This window comes from Mytilus galloprovincialis, chromosome 3 (assembly GCF_965363235.1).
Source record: "Mytilus galloprovincialis chromosome 3, xbMytGall1.hap1.1, whole genome shotgun sequence".
Lineage (NCBI taxonomy): Eukaryota > Metazoa > Mollusca > Bivalvia > Mytilida > Mytilidae > Mytilus > Mytilus galloprovincialis.
The window spans coordinates 10,032,471-10,048,343 of NC_134840.1; the positions used below are offsets into that span (position 1 = coordinate 10,032,471).

The 15,873-nt window shown below is 30.4% G+C and overlaps 1 long non-coding RNA gene across 1 annotated transcript in view; it reads right to left on the reverse strand.

Annotated features, from left to right (window-relative positions):
• Positions 1–788: 788 nt before the first annotated feature.
• The window catches only part of LOC143067162 (uncharacterized), a 98,454-nt gene continuing 83,369 nt past the window's right edge, over positions 789–15,873 (reverse strand). The window contains exon 2 of the long non-coding RNA XR_012975865.1: positions 789–1,735. This is a non-coding gene — a long non-coding RNA (uncharacterized LOC143067162). The remainder of the gene's footprint in view (positions 1,736–15,873) is intronic.

Below are 15,873 nucleotides of genomic sequence, written 5' to 3' on the forward strand. Positions count from 1 at the left end.
TCCATAATGTGTATAAAAGGTTGCACTTCACATCTTCAGCGCATGACTTCACCTTTATGAGTTTTAATTTTTAGTGCTATTATTTCTTTACATCTCCAGAGCTAGGCGTTAAAGACAAAACTTATCTGTATGAGTGATCTGTTGTTTTTTTTTTTAATCCGTATTTGTATCATAAAATAATTTGTAACTCATAGCAAAACCACAATTACTATATATTAGTAAATATGCGTTTTTAAAACTTCAAAAAAGTATGAACTCAAAATCTTTTAGAAAAAAAAAACAAATGAAAAACTACACAAATGTTATTAGAGTAAACATAGGTTCACCGGTTTGAATTGTTTTACACTATTCATTATTGGGTTCTTTATATCTTGATGTTTGGGATTTTTTATTTTGTCGTCGTTGAGAGAAGAAAAACTACTTATGACAAATAGTGTAAATATTCATTAGAAAAATGTTTTTGCTGTACAAGATTTAACCTTTTTCATGTCCTCACATTGTGACTGAGCAGATGGTTATGCAGGTATAACATGATATAATACACTGTCAAAGCACCTTTTTTGTTCCATTCGGAGCTAGATGCAATTCCCTTCATTCGTTTCGCTCGGTTTTGATTAGATTTAAACATCGGTAAATAACTGCCTCTTATTTATTGACTTTTAGACAATAAATCTTAGGACAGGTTAGTGAAACCAACTTTTTTGTTTTAAGAAACATATCTACATTGATTTTGATCGAAATAACTGGACAGTGCTACTTTAAACGGAAGAAATAACTCAGACAATCACTGAAGATGACTTACATCGTCATTGTTTTTATCTTTTATTACCAATTAAGATACATGTAGTCATTTCAGTTCATTAAGTATGTTTGCTTGTCATGTTTTGAAATTTTTTGTCAGATTTTCGAAATCCTTTGGTTTTATTCATTTGAATGTTTAAAAAATGTGCCCATGGACTCCGATTTTTCTTTTTATAAATCTTGTACATGCATAATTGTAAGCTTTTTGTAAAAGTTTTATAAAATCGTATTTTTTTAATAGTTTTTGAGAACTTTAACTGGTCAATGATAAAACTATGAAAAATCAAGAGAGAACATTTTCCCGCCAAAAATATAATGGTTAATATCTTTAAAACAAGCACATTGACCCCTATTTTTTATTTTTTTTTTGCTTTTTTTATTCCTCAATAAATCAATATATACTAATGTTATGGAAAGCTATTTATTTTAAAACTGAGCAGCGATTTTCCTTAAGAGTCATTCACTCAACTTAAATTTCCTTAGTATTTTGATAAAAACACATGAGACACAACTTGCAAGAAATATTGTTTCGAAGTCACTGTCAAAGCTTATCGATATCATTGATAAACTGTTATTCTGTTGAGATATGCCATCAACAAAGCTTTATTCTGTATAGCAAGTTTAAACATTACAATTCCACACTTCGGTTTCTACTCCTTTCCATTTGTTGTTCTAAATTTTTTGTAAAAAAAACAATACGATATTACTAACTTGACTGATGAAAATCACAGTCTGTAACACCAAAATAATATTATTCGTCATAAACATGAACAATGTAGTCCTGGTTATATTGATCCTAGAAGGGTCATATAGTTCCATATTATAATCTTACTAAGATGCTGAATTTCACTTCTTGAACACTTGTCCACATACAAATCGTTGACCATAGTCCGCGTTATCCAAATATATATCCAGTCAATGTCAAACTTTCAAACTGAAAATAAAATAAAAAGAAAACCTAAATTTAGGCCACAACTCAAAAAACAGAATATTTTTTATTTTTTCTAAGGTGACAAATTTTCCAATGAATGGGAAGAAAGTAAAATTGACGATATTGACATCGACATGTGTCTTATGCATTTGTTATCTAAAGATACAATCAACGTCATCCTAACAAAATTTAAAGGGTTATTTTCATTTCAGCTAACAAGCGTTTTATGTTTTGTTATTTTAGTTTGTGTATATTGAGTTTGTGAACTCCCTATGGAAAGAAAAGTTGGAAAACTTGTGTCTAATCCATTTGTCATTTTTGAACAATGAAAGATGTTTAAACTAAAGAAATGTTTAAATAACATGCAACATTCCGTCCGTTAGGTGTCATCGTCAATGTCATCATTTTGTTATATGTTTATTATTCTCACTCCTTAACGCAGAGTTGGTTAAAATTGTAAATTCGGTTTGAATATCCACTTCAAACTTCACAAATAAGAATTTCTGCGATATCTTTAATCAAACGACCCTTTGAATAGATATTTTGTTGTGATTAATAATTGCAATCTTAAAAAAAAAACTTTATCATATATTATCACAGGTCATGACGATCAGAATAAATCGGGAGGAGGGTGAATTGATATAATTAAATTAATTGTACTGCATCGATTGCATTTTCGACAAATTATGTTTTTGCATCCATGTTAGTCTATTCATTTCGTTGAAATCCAAAAACTGATACAAACGGTGACAAACTGATCGTACCTAAAAAGACCGGAAAAAAAATCCATTTTAGTAGAATTTTTATTATCAAAGGTCCACATGATTTGTTAAACATTTAAAAAGTAAAATCACAAACAAAGTGAACTCCGCGCAAAATTCAAAACAGAATGTCCCCAATCAAATGGCAAAATCAAATGATAAAACACATTAAACGAATGGACAACAACTGTCATATTCTTGACTTGGTACAGGCATTTTCAAATGTAGAACACGGTGGATTTAACCTGGTTTAATAGCGCCAAAGCTCTCACTTGTATGACAGTGGCATCACATTCCATTATATTTACAATGAAACAAAATAGGAGTACAGCAGTCATCACCGTGTCACAATTTCAGTTAGAACAAAAAAACAAACAAATATATAAGAAAGAAGCATAAAAAAGGCATCTATCAAATATAACAACCACACTCATTGCTTACTTATAAAAATTTTTCAAATCAACCCATAAAGGAGTGAAACATTTGAAGTCCTGTGACTGAATGGCAAGGTTCACATCAACTCTAGTGTAAAGTCGCGTGATTGACGTCAGAATGTTAACATCATACAGGAAGAGATAAAAAAATAATTTTGTCATTCAAAGTATGGAGCAACTCTTTTTAAAGGAAATAGAAATAAGAAAAGCAACCAAATTCTTTTAAATATGCAGGCACCAGAGACGAATTTTTAGATCGATTTTGCATATACATATAGTAACTAACCACGTGTTAATAACATCATGCGTTTTCCAAATATTATAGCATCTTTGATTGTAGGTTTAAATGTTATATTACGTTTCATTAAAGAGAGATATAAAGAGTGTAAGAAAATCAAGATCTAGTGCAATGCACGTACAAATGTACACATAAATTCCAAATATATATTAAAAACAAAACAAAAATATATAAATATCTTTTAAATTTACAAATTGACAATATGAATTTGATGAGAAATATATAAAGTCATCAATCATGTCAAATTAAAAAATTACAGCCATGCTACAAAGGTTAATCATGCTGTTGCATGCAAAAAGATCATCTTTGAATCTTTTATGGTTATTTTAAGTCGACTAACGGACACTAAACGTTATAACGAGACAACGTTTTACATTATGTAATCAAATGAGACAATGTTAAGAGGTACTAAAATATTAATGGAACTTCCTGTTTTAATTTCAACTCCAGTAATATATCCGCCTTATCAACAGTAATTGACATTATAATCGATATTAAGGAGAAAGTTAGTTTTTCTTGGCAATGAAATATTCTCTTACAAATAATCAGAAACAGAAGACACTAAACAGTAACAAGTAGAAACACCAGAAGAACTCTGACAAAACTTGACTTTATACGAAATCGACGAATACTCAAAAAGAACAGTCCTCAAAACATAACATAGAAAAAATGTCTGAGCAAATCAAACCAATAAATAACAAGGGATGATCAATCTAATGTTCTCAGGCTTGGTAAACCGTTCCAGCTCCACAACAACCTGTTATTTTTCTCATTTTAAGTAAACATTTATTGAAAAGTCTAATTATGTGATGCCATGAACGATAACAAGACCATGGCATGGATTAAGGCTACGACATATAGATAAGATCCATGTTTATCTGTGACAAGTTATTCTATTACGGCCAACCAAATCAAGACTGTTCCAGTATAACTATCAAGGTGATGACTTCAAGTTTACAATAGCTTTCTTAAATAGAGCAACTCTTTGTAAAGGTATCAAGATAAGAAACACAATCCCTGATATCATATGAACTGAAAAAGATATACCTCATATGAATAAACTTGAATATAATATCATTAAAATAGAAATCAATTTCGGCATGAGTATACCTTCATAGTAACCTTTCTTATAATAGTATCACGTTACCTGTTCCTTTGTCAATAACATAATTATGATTTACTCTATTTACAATTGCAGAGGCCAAAGATTCTGATTTTGAAAAAAAAATCCGTTTTCCAATCGTCAAGAAGTAACTAAAAGAAAAAACATTTTATAGATTATACTAAACGCACTTTTCAAATCTAAAATTGAATCGGTTTAGTTTTTAAAAACGAAATCTAGGACTAAAAGTAAGTGTTCCGATAGAGTCATCAATTCCTACGTTAACAGTTACACCCGTGGCATTTAGTATGTAGAAATACATGATAGGGTCATATTTAGTAAAAAAGAATTATACAAACTCAATTTTGTTACATTGTAATGTCTCCAGTCTTAGCCTTGAACAAACAAAAACCATCGGTAATAACTCATCATATATACTTGGCTTATATTTTTTTACGCTAGACTTTTATCTACATAAAACTCATAAGTAAATTATATAACCATAATATTTGACCGACTGAAAGAATATTAAAAAGATAAACACAATGTTTTTGCTGCAAAAAGGATAGACAAAACTATTTCTGATAGAATCAACATTAAAACTGAAACTGAAATACATATTTCAAAAATAAACATCCAGCTCAACAGTGTGTCCCGCGTGGGCATGTTGTATACGCTTCAAGATCGTTTGATTTTATTTAAAACGTATGCGGGTGTGTTTGTAACAAACACCCCATAATAGAACGTCCACTATACGACCTGGAGGCGTCTCAAATACGTTCAAGACATGTTTTTCCGTCGTAGCGTGCATTCCATCTACGTTAGACAAACGCTACAGATATGATTGACAGGTTGAATGCATCCAAAATTACTAGCATATTGGCAGCGTACATGATTTTTTTAACACGCTCGGCGTACGTCGGAGCTATACGCTGATGTATGACGCCGGTATCAGTTAAATCAAAATGAAATCGTTACCCACAATGAGCTGAGCATGGGTTACTGTTTAAATAACCTCAGTATGATCTGTACAGATAAAATTTTGATAATTGGGAAATAACAGACAACTAATGATAACTATGGTCAATAGCATTCTTGGGATATATAAACAATATTAAGTCAATGTCAGAAAAATATCAACTTTTTGTATGAGGCTGAGAAACTGGAAAAGGGCGAGGTTTTATCAAACCCTCCCCAAGTTTTGCGCCGAGTACAAAAAAGTTGATATTTTTCTCGCATTGACCTAATATTGTTTGTATACTGCAACTTGAATAAATAAATTGATAGCTATTTAAATTGTAACACAAATTTCGGACTTATATTCATCCCTTTATAAACCCCTGACTGTTGAAAAAGTGTTCAAAGATGAAACTGACATTGCACAGAATATAGCTGTGTTACTATTTCTAGGAAATAAACACAACTAGTTGCATTATAGATATTGATTAATTCATATTTTTTACACCGTTTAAGTTTTTTAATTTTACATTCCCTCATATGTTACAGATGGTTGGTCATAACATCTATAATAGTTAATTTTGTGCAGATATTTTGATTTGTCTTTTAAGTACGGTGACCTATAGTTGTTAATGTCTGTGTCATTTTGGTCTTTTGTGGATAGTTGTCTCATTGGCAATCATACCACATCTTCTTTTTTATTTTAGTATATTTTGAGCCGACATAGTCTAAAAGTTTTTAATCTAAGCAATCGCAAAAGAATGAAATTTTAAAGATAAATAATAACGAACAACGAAAATTATTCTCTTAAACAAGTTACGGTTAACGATCTTTATAGGTGATGTGTTTCATATTTACATCAGTATTACATCAGCGATTACAAAATATTAAAATAAACAGTAAATACAGAAAGACACTGAAAACTAAACTCATTCATTTTTTAAACATTACTATGTCCTTTGTTTATTGGATTGTTTCATCTTAGGACAAGGTTTCCAATTTAAAGAATATCATCTGTTGGATTAAATAATTAATGATGAAATACATTATCTGCCAACAGCCTTATCACTGTAATTGGCTTTTGTTGCATTCTGAAAAACTTTGATTATTAACTTGAAAACTCATTCACAAAATGACCGGCTACAAGATACTATAGAAGATTTTTAGCAATTTTGATTTGTATGTACATGTAACATATCTGACTCTGATTCAATTGTTTATTTATATGTTATTTACGTCTGACAATTATGTATTTCGCTGTTTGCTGTGACGTCTTTATAATTGAATTGTAATGTCCAATGTACTTTAAGCCAATGTTGAGGCAAACATAATCAAACACATTTTCAAAATATAAAAAATAAATTCCGTTCTAATTCTATGCCTTCATCTGCAAATAGTAAACAAAATCAATATTTTGTGGCGATGTCATTATGCAATAATATCGTTACAGCATGATTTATTCGTCTAAAACCTTTCAAGACATTAAGAAAATTATTGGATATCCCATAAAACACATACTAAGAAATATGATAAACTTTTGAACTGTAGTAGGAATGAAAAGTATTCAATCTGTACACAGAAACAAAATTAAAGAACATTTAGTAATACAAGGAACATTTTAAAGTAACATGTTATTCAGTTTTTTATTTGATTAAGTTATCAATTTTAGAATGTTAAATACTAATGGTTTATATCTGTATAAAAATAATAAGTAAATAAACGTTTTTGTTCTAATTCAACTGTAAACATCTCATATGGAACGACATTCTTATGTTTATCGACAAAGCATAGTTTTGTAACATCGCGTTTATTTGAGAAGTATTTATGGGTTTTCAACAGATCTCGAAAAACAATTTTTATATTGTGTACCGAGGCAAATTATCATATATTCTAAGCATACACACTTCTGTTAATGCTTATGTATAGGTTTCAAAATCAGAACAAAAACTTAATTGCTTGTAAGATAGCTTTCATAATTTTTTTTTACAATATTTGATCTACGGTACAAGTAGACAGAAATCATCCCATATCATTTTATTTTTATATTGATTATGAGGTTTGTTGCTCATCCTGCGTGGATGCAGAATGTATTCACGTACATAGGCACATGGGCCGTGTGTATAAAAATAGCATAACATATATTTACCTCACTCCAAGGAAAATGCAAAACAGAAAGGCCTTCATCATATGGCAAAATCAAAAGCTCTAACACATCAAACGAATGGAAAATAACTGGCATATTCCTAACTTGGTACAGGTATGCCTTTATATTTTACACTGTTTGAAATTTTGCTTGTTTGTGAGCTGCTTCTGCTTAATATTCATTATTATGTTTGGTTATATTTTTTTGCAGGGATTATTGCTCATAGCTCATACTTGATGCATTTGAACGTGTTCTTGTGCATGAAGGGTATGACCTCATACTGGAATTTTATGTTTGGGTTGTTAGTATTTACGATAGCTGATGCCTTTAAATGTTCATTATTATATTGTTGGTCTATGGTAAATTATACTTATTGCTGATTTTAAATATAAATATCAACCCCTTAGAAGAACGCAATAAATAAAAAAAATTTTTTTTTTACAAAGCTAGACTCTAATGTATCTTTAAGATTGATGTAAGAAATGTTCAAACAAAAATTCAAATGTCCAATTCAAAACATTTATTTTAAGAGAAACGGAACTACATACGTTCAATTTCAAGATGTTTCCGTCTAGAATTGTTCAATTAATAATTCTAGAAAATAACCCCCGACAGCATATTAATTTCCATTTAATATCTAGTAAACCACCTGAAAGCATAAGGACAATTATTTCTTACATCCTCTTGATTTACATCGTTAATAACTCGTAATTGCCGTTGTTTTGAAATATGATGGGATGACTTGAGACAAAAACATAACTATTTTCGTGTACTAGTTAAAATTCAGGTTTTCTTTTGTTTTGTTCAATATATTAGTCAGCCCGATTTTCATCAAAGTTATCATAATTATAATAACAATTTACAGATTTCTGTGTCTTTGTTGGATCTACTGTATGCCGAACGTAATGACAAATAAGGTCGATGTACTGCAGTTCCGTGTTGATATGCTTTAATTGAAACTTATTGAATTCCTATATCCTTGTATGTAAAGGATGCATGGTACAACGAAAGTTGTTCTCCGTTTAACGTATTAAAACAAAATTTTGTTAAAATGCATATGACGACGGATTTATTCCTCATTATGAAGCTATTAATACGTAAATATACGTTTACGTAGCAAGTAAATTACACCAAAATAGACATTTGAAAGTTGCCATACATGGTTTCCATTGGGAACTTTAGAATTGTGTCAGCGATCAGAGCGTGAGCTATAAAAAGTATATAAATCAAACTAGTGGCCAAGGATTATGTAATTGAATCCGGCTATAAATTCTCTTAGAAGGAATACGAAATAGACACAAGAATACAATTACATCATTTGTAACTGTAAAATGACTATTAACAGTAAGGCTGTGAAATCTTTTGTTACGTCTAAGGAGATTTCTACGAATGAATTGGTAAAAGCAGCTTATTAGATTTGTTTTACCGGGAAAAGATCTAAATAGTAAATCAACGAATTACGCGAAAAAGATTTATTGTGTTTATTTCGTAGGGTGGATATGCCATATAGAACTCTTAAGAAATTCAACCATACCAATCATTCTATTTTAAAAACAGTTTATAAAATCAATGTATGTACAACAAAACATCTCAGGTAAAATGTCATGTTTTTATATTATCGTTATTGCCATGAACATCTATAATACTAAAATTACGAGGTCCAATTTGTCAGCCGTCATCACGTAAAAACGACGAATCAAAGAATTCAACTTTATATACAACTAATATAGTACAAAGGTGTAGATTAAAAATTACACCACTCCAGGCCCTTTTGTTTTCCACGTAATTAATATCGCCAATAATTAGGAAGTTCCGGGTCGAGTCCGATACCGATACCAATAGTATAATCACCTGTTACCTATTACCTTATCTGTACGTTCCGCATCTGACAGGCGCACCACCAAACGGTGTATTCAAGATTAATATGCTATATAAACGGGTCATAATCACAGGGTTGACCCTACTAAATTGTCAAATTGTTACCTATTGTAGTATTTTAATCCGTAAGACTTTCTAAGATAACAATACGAATACTAAAAATCTGGACTAAAAATAAGTTTCAATTTGTTAGCGGGCATGACGTAAAACAGCGAATCAAAGAATTCAACTTTATTTATAACTAATATAGGACAATGCTGTTGATTAAAAAATACTCCATTTCAGGACCTTTTGTTTTCCAAATATTTAATATTACCAATAATTGATAAGTTCCAGTTCGACGGGTTCAAACAGAAAGATTTGAAAGCAGAGAAAATTGTGTATCTTATAATCGGCATGACTTTATCAGATGACAGTACTAATACTAAGATAAGGCTTGCGCATAGTTATTTACTTTAATTCAGTCACGGACCCGCGATATCACGGGTGTGTTCTAGTAAAAATGAAAAACTAACGTCCTAATTTAAGCCACTTAGGTTAACCGAAAAGCAATTATGACAAAGTGCAACCAACTTTAACCACTTTACAATATATTCCTGGCTTTGCAGAGGTATAAACAAATTAGAAATTAGTACACTAATAAAATTACCGAACTGAAAGTCCGTAATCAATGTATAACAACTGTCATATTACTGACTTGGTACTTCGAAAATGGTGGCTTAAACCTGGTTGTATAGCTATCTAAACCTCTCATTTGTGTGACAGTCCCTTAAAATTTCAATATAATGACAACAATGTGTGATAAAAATAAACAGACATAATAGGTGAAAATGTCAAAATTAGTAGTCCAGCAGTCAACTTCCTGTTATAATCCTAAATCAAAATGTGGACTGGTTAAACACATATGTGTGAGCGATTTATCAAACCTGAGATGGTGGTTAAACAACAAATCAGAGAATGAAAAACTATAGTACCTATTAGTAATTTAGAGTACTCACGAATAATTAAGAAAAAACACTTTAAAAAATTAATTCATGTTAAAAGTATTGTAACTTTTTCTGATGACGCGAGTACAGTATCTGGTATCTGTATTTATGTAAAATGTACGATACCTTTTTTGATATTTCAAGTACGATACCTTAAATGACGTAAAGAGTAAAGTTCCCCTATCAATGATATAAATACGATAACTATATATATTTAAAACGTATAATGCATGTATTAATGTTACAAGTACGATACATGTATAAATGTTATAAGTGCGATACCAGTAACAATGTAACAAGTACGATTCTTGTATTCATATGACAAGTACGGTTAATTAATGTTACATGTACGATACGTGTATCAATGTTCCAAGAACGATACCTGCATTTATGTAACCAGTACGTTACCTGTAATTGTGTTACAAGTACGATACATGTATTAATGTAACAACTCCGATATATGTATTAATGTTACAACTCCGATACATGTATTAATGTTACAAATACGATATATGTATTATTTTACAAGTAAGTTACCTGTAATTGTGTTAAAAGTACTGTAACTTTTATAATTATGCAAGTACAGTACCTGCATTTATGTAAAACGTACGATTCATGTACAAATGTTATAAGTACAATGCTCGTATTTATGTTACAAGTGCGTGCAATACATGTATTAATGAAATGTAAAGTTTTTTCTCAGTAACTTCCCATTTTTTTTAATTGGAACATTGTTCTCATTGGTGTCAAATCAACATTACAGAAGCAGATACTACTACACGAACCAGTTGAATACAATATATATATCGACTATCGATACTATAGCTGTCGTAGATTGACTATTTCTTAATTTATTTTTTAATTTTTTAACGGAGAATTCAGGAAGATGAATAATGAACCCTATCATAACCGAATTCATATTTATATCTTATTTCGTTATGGTGTTAAATATAGTTTATGTTCTAGTCAACACAAGTGTACATGTTATTTGAATGTTTAGTGTAAACGGCTATTAACTTAGTTCTGATTTCAATATGACCCCAGAATACCATTTTGACATTTCGAAAATCAAACCAAAATGCTTCCAATTATTGACTTTAGGCACGACATAAAGAAATTAACGATCGCAGTTAATGACAACAATTGTCTAGGTAAACTGACAGTTAATTGGAATAAATGCGTCTTTAGTATGTTGAAAAAAGTATACTTAACAGTTTAATAGTATTATAGATTGAGATTTATCTTTCGTTAGTCTATCCCGCCGTACGCGAATATATCATATGCATGTATTATATAACGGCACGAAATGCTGTGTCCTACAGTATTGTATCTTTCAACTGGAATATTGTGTTCTTCATTATTATTAACAAAACAGCTTGTTTTTGTTTTATATCCAGTTGCAATTTGGACTTTACAGCTGGTAAGATCCAAAATGTATTTACTAATGTAGTAAATCTTAGATTCGATTCTGATTCTAACAATCATTAGATGTAGAGAACACTATTCTATTGAGTTGCCCAATCAACCTTTCTGAACGTAATGTTCGTTTTAGTAATGACTGTGCCCTGGATCTTTTCAGTTCAAGTGATTGATGAAAATGTGGTGTTTGTAATATGAATAAGTCTTGTATAAACAACACAGATATTTCTATAATAATTAATAGGATGAATGACATTCTACCACTCATAAGTTATTATAAAACACAGTTAATAATGTTGGGAAATTATGTTTTTTTTTTTAATTAATTTTACTTGCTGTTAAGCCAGTATTTTAAACACGTTTTCTTATCATGTACTTCACAATTTTTTTTTATCATTTAATATTTGACAGACTGTTACAGTGGATATGCAATATAAATTTTTAGTGAAGTAACGCTGTACAATAACGTATAATAACGAAAAGAAATCAAATATAGTTCAAGCACCAATAAGAAAGAATCTGAGGAAAGAATAACCAAGAGATAACTTATTTCTACCCCCAATCGTTATCTAAAGTTAAATTTTGAGTTTTTGTGATAGATATATTATCAAATATCACATAACAAACAGTAGTTTTATCATATGCATGATATACACTTTTAATGAACAGCTTCTTTCTATATAAATATAAATAGTGTATGTCAAAATCAAATGAATAATAAATAATACGTTTAAACGTTTTCAATCTATAATTTGTTTTGTTCTTGCAAATGTGTATAACAAATACGTTATCACACTAGGAAATCATCCCCTAAAACAAAGAGACAGACCACGACACGACAACATTAAAATATCATAAAGACATACAGCAGTCTATAAAGATTGCATTGAAACTAATATCGGATGAGACAACACAAAAACCACCCAAACAGGAGTAGTTCACCGGTGACCTGCATGAATGGGTAGATCATTCCCTGGTGTGGCACCCGAAATGGTGAAATTCTGTTATTTATAAGTGAGAAGAGGACGATACCATAGCTACTGCAATTAAAAAATATAACAACTGTGACAGATTTTCAAAAAAGCGTCAACCAAATCACGATATCCAAACTTTCAAAAGGAGATTACTAGCTTCTTGAAAATAACATTCCTCGTTCAAGGAAATGATGAAAGGAAATTCAACCTCTTATTATGTATTATATTAATTCTTATTTACTCCATATAGAGGCGGCGTTTAAATATTACTACATAACAAAAGAAAAAACGTAAAGTTCACAATATGAAAGTTGGGTCCATTTTACAAATCTTTCTTTTCATCCATTCCTTAATGTTAAATCTTATGTAATAAATAAATATAATGTGCAAGTACAACCCCTCCAACTACAGCCATACGCATTCGTAGATTTCTACAAAAATTCAAATAGAATGATGTTTATTTAATGGGCTTCCAAATGCGATAGAATGACATCTTAATTAAAGTCAACACGTTTACTATTGACAAATAAATGCAGGACAAGGCTTCTTTAACTATGAACAATTATTGTACTGTTTCCAGTTAAATTGTGTTTCTATTTAATAAAGTAACAATATACGTATAATTCTGCAAATTTGGAGATGAATTCCTCTTCTTTAATGACTGTTTATTGGTAGATTATTTAGATAGCCTATATTTATAGGTTTGTTTAATTCATTTGATTATGTTATCAGTTTTTGATCAGACATTTGGATCAAATATCTATAAACTAATATGGATAAATAGTCATAGATATTGAATGAGTCTGCATGACACTTCTGATATATTACATTTACACAGAGAGAAAAAAGCAGAATTGTAAACATCATTCATCTTTATTCAATCACAATATATGGCATGACGACTTGTTCTCTTTGAATTAGAGTATTGACATATTTGTACAACATAACGTACATTTGGTACTATATGGCAAAACTTGTATATTTATTCAAACTTGTATTTAGATTTTAGACAATTTAGAGCTTGACATATGAATAAGTTAAAACAAATTAATACATCCATGGTAAAACGTTGTCGTTGGAAATAATTTTGTTCCAATTATGTTTATTTTACATTGTTTATAAATTCTTTGAAATCATTCAATGAGTCACAACAATCCAACAACATAAAAACCTGTGTTTTGTAGTGCAATAAAAAGGTTTTTAAAGTCTTGAAACAAATTCTAATGAAGCTACTTTCCCAAACTTATTCCAGACAATACACATATATGTTGCAAATGACACTGTTGTGACATTAAATTCAGTGGGAAGCGTACACACTTCTTAATGTAGAACATGACATTATCAATTTTACTAGCTTAATTTGGGCAACAGGAAATCTTGTTTTATTATTTAAGTAGAAATTTACACATTGCAATTCTGTAATTAACTCATTTGCTGTCAATTACTTTATTTGTAGACAAACGCAATATCTCTTTTGATTGGAGCAGTGACACTAATTGACGGCTGCATGTTTACTGATTCATTAGCTTCTCTGTAATTGCACGAAGTAGAAGTTTTGCGCTCATTGAAACTTGAAACATCAACCAGGAAGTTAATTCATAAATAGCCGTGAATGTAAAATTCTAACGCGAACAATGCATTCAATATACAAATTACAAAACACAGATGGGAAATAAAACTGTAAGCGATCAAAAAATATCTTAGATACATGTACACGTGTGGTAACATTAATCTACATATAGAAACAAAAGAGGTTTAACGCTACTCTTTGATGTTGATCGATAACCTCTGCAAGCAAATTTAGTTGGAGTTACACTCATACCGTTTACCATGATGTTTAACAATCATCGGAAGTATTTGTTGCCAGACATAAGCATAGTATTATTATTTTACATTATCTCAAACGTGCATTCTATCGTGCGACAATTACAGTATACATAAAAATTTAGATCCAATCAATTTGTTAACGGTACTCACCTGGTTAACTGAACATGTAGAAATATAAATATATGTTGGATATTCACTTACCTACAAAACAAATGATAACTATGTTATTGTGTGCATTTTAAACCTATCAAATAAACGCAACAGTAGAATTTCGCTACTTAAAAGGTAAAATCGATCGGGAGAAACCTTATCTGGATTACAACAAAAATCGAGGAAAACACATCAAATATAAGAGGAAAACAGAGGAACAACAGAAGCACTGAAATGTAACAAAATCAACTTCAACATCGTACTTTATTAATCCTGGTATTTATGATGAGTTTATATAAAAAGAAATGCACTATTTGATAACATCAGCCATATTCCAGTCTAAGAATTGTCCTTCACAAATTTATTTAAAAAGTTTATAATTACACTTTTACGTACGAGAAAATATGATTTGTCTTGCCCTTATAAGATGAATATGTATCCGCCGTCTAAGAGTCTAATGCATTTAGGTAAAATGTTCCAAAAAAAGTACAACAAAAACATTGCGATTGGTGAAATGGCTTTTAACGAAGGAAATTAATCCAATGAAGTTGCGCTAATTTCATTTTCGAAACACGACTCCAAATAGGAGGAAAATACAAATGGCGCAATCGACAACCATAAAATGAAGAAATACAAATATATCACCATAGCCATTTGCGATCCTCATCAAAACAGCTTACATAAAACTAAAGATTAAATAATCAAGACAAAATCAGGGGTGGACTTTTAAACAATAAATTAAATATTCGTTTTATCTTTGATTTTGATTTTACGAGTATTACGCGTATGTATGAACTGTTTAAGATCCGGATACTGATATATACATTTTTGCCTTAATCAATTGCAACAGTAGTTTACCTTAGATTCATTTGGAAGACCAACATTGAAGGTAAACACCAAAAACAGAAGGAATCGCATGAATTTCAAAAGGAGCAAGACATGGTGCGTCGACGGGACAAGTGTCTCCTTCTATGCATCGACCTCAAACCATGAGAATTCAAAATGACACTTTCAGAAATTGTACAGAATGGGATAATTTACAGTTCAAGCTTTTGTACCTTTATATCTACATTTGGGCGTCCCTAATATGATGTGTGCATACTTAGTTGTATACAGTCGCAATTGAGAAGAAATCTCAAATACCTCTTGTAAGGTTACTGTCAACATTGGAGAGGTACGTAGGTTGCATTTATGCCTGTTCCAAAACAATCT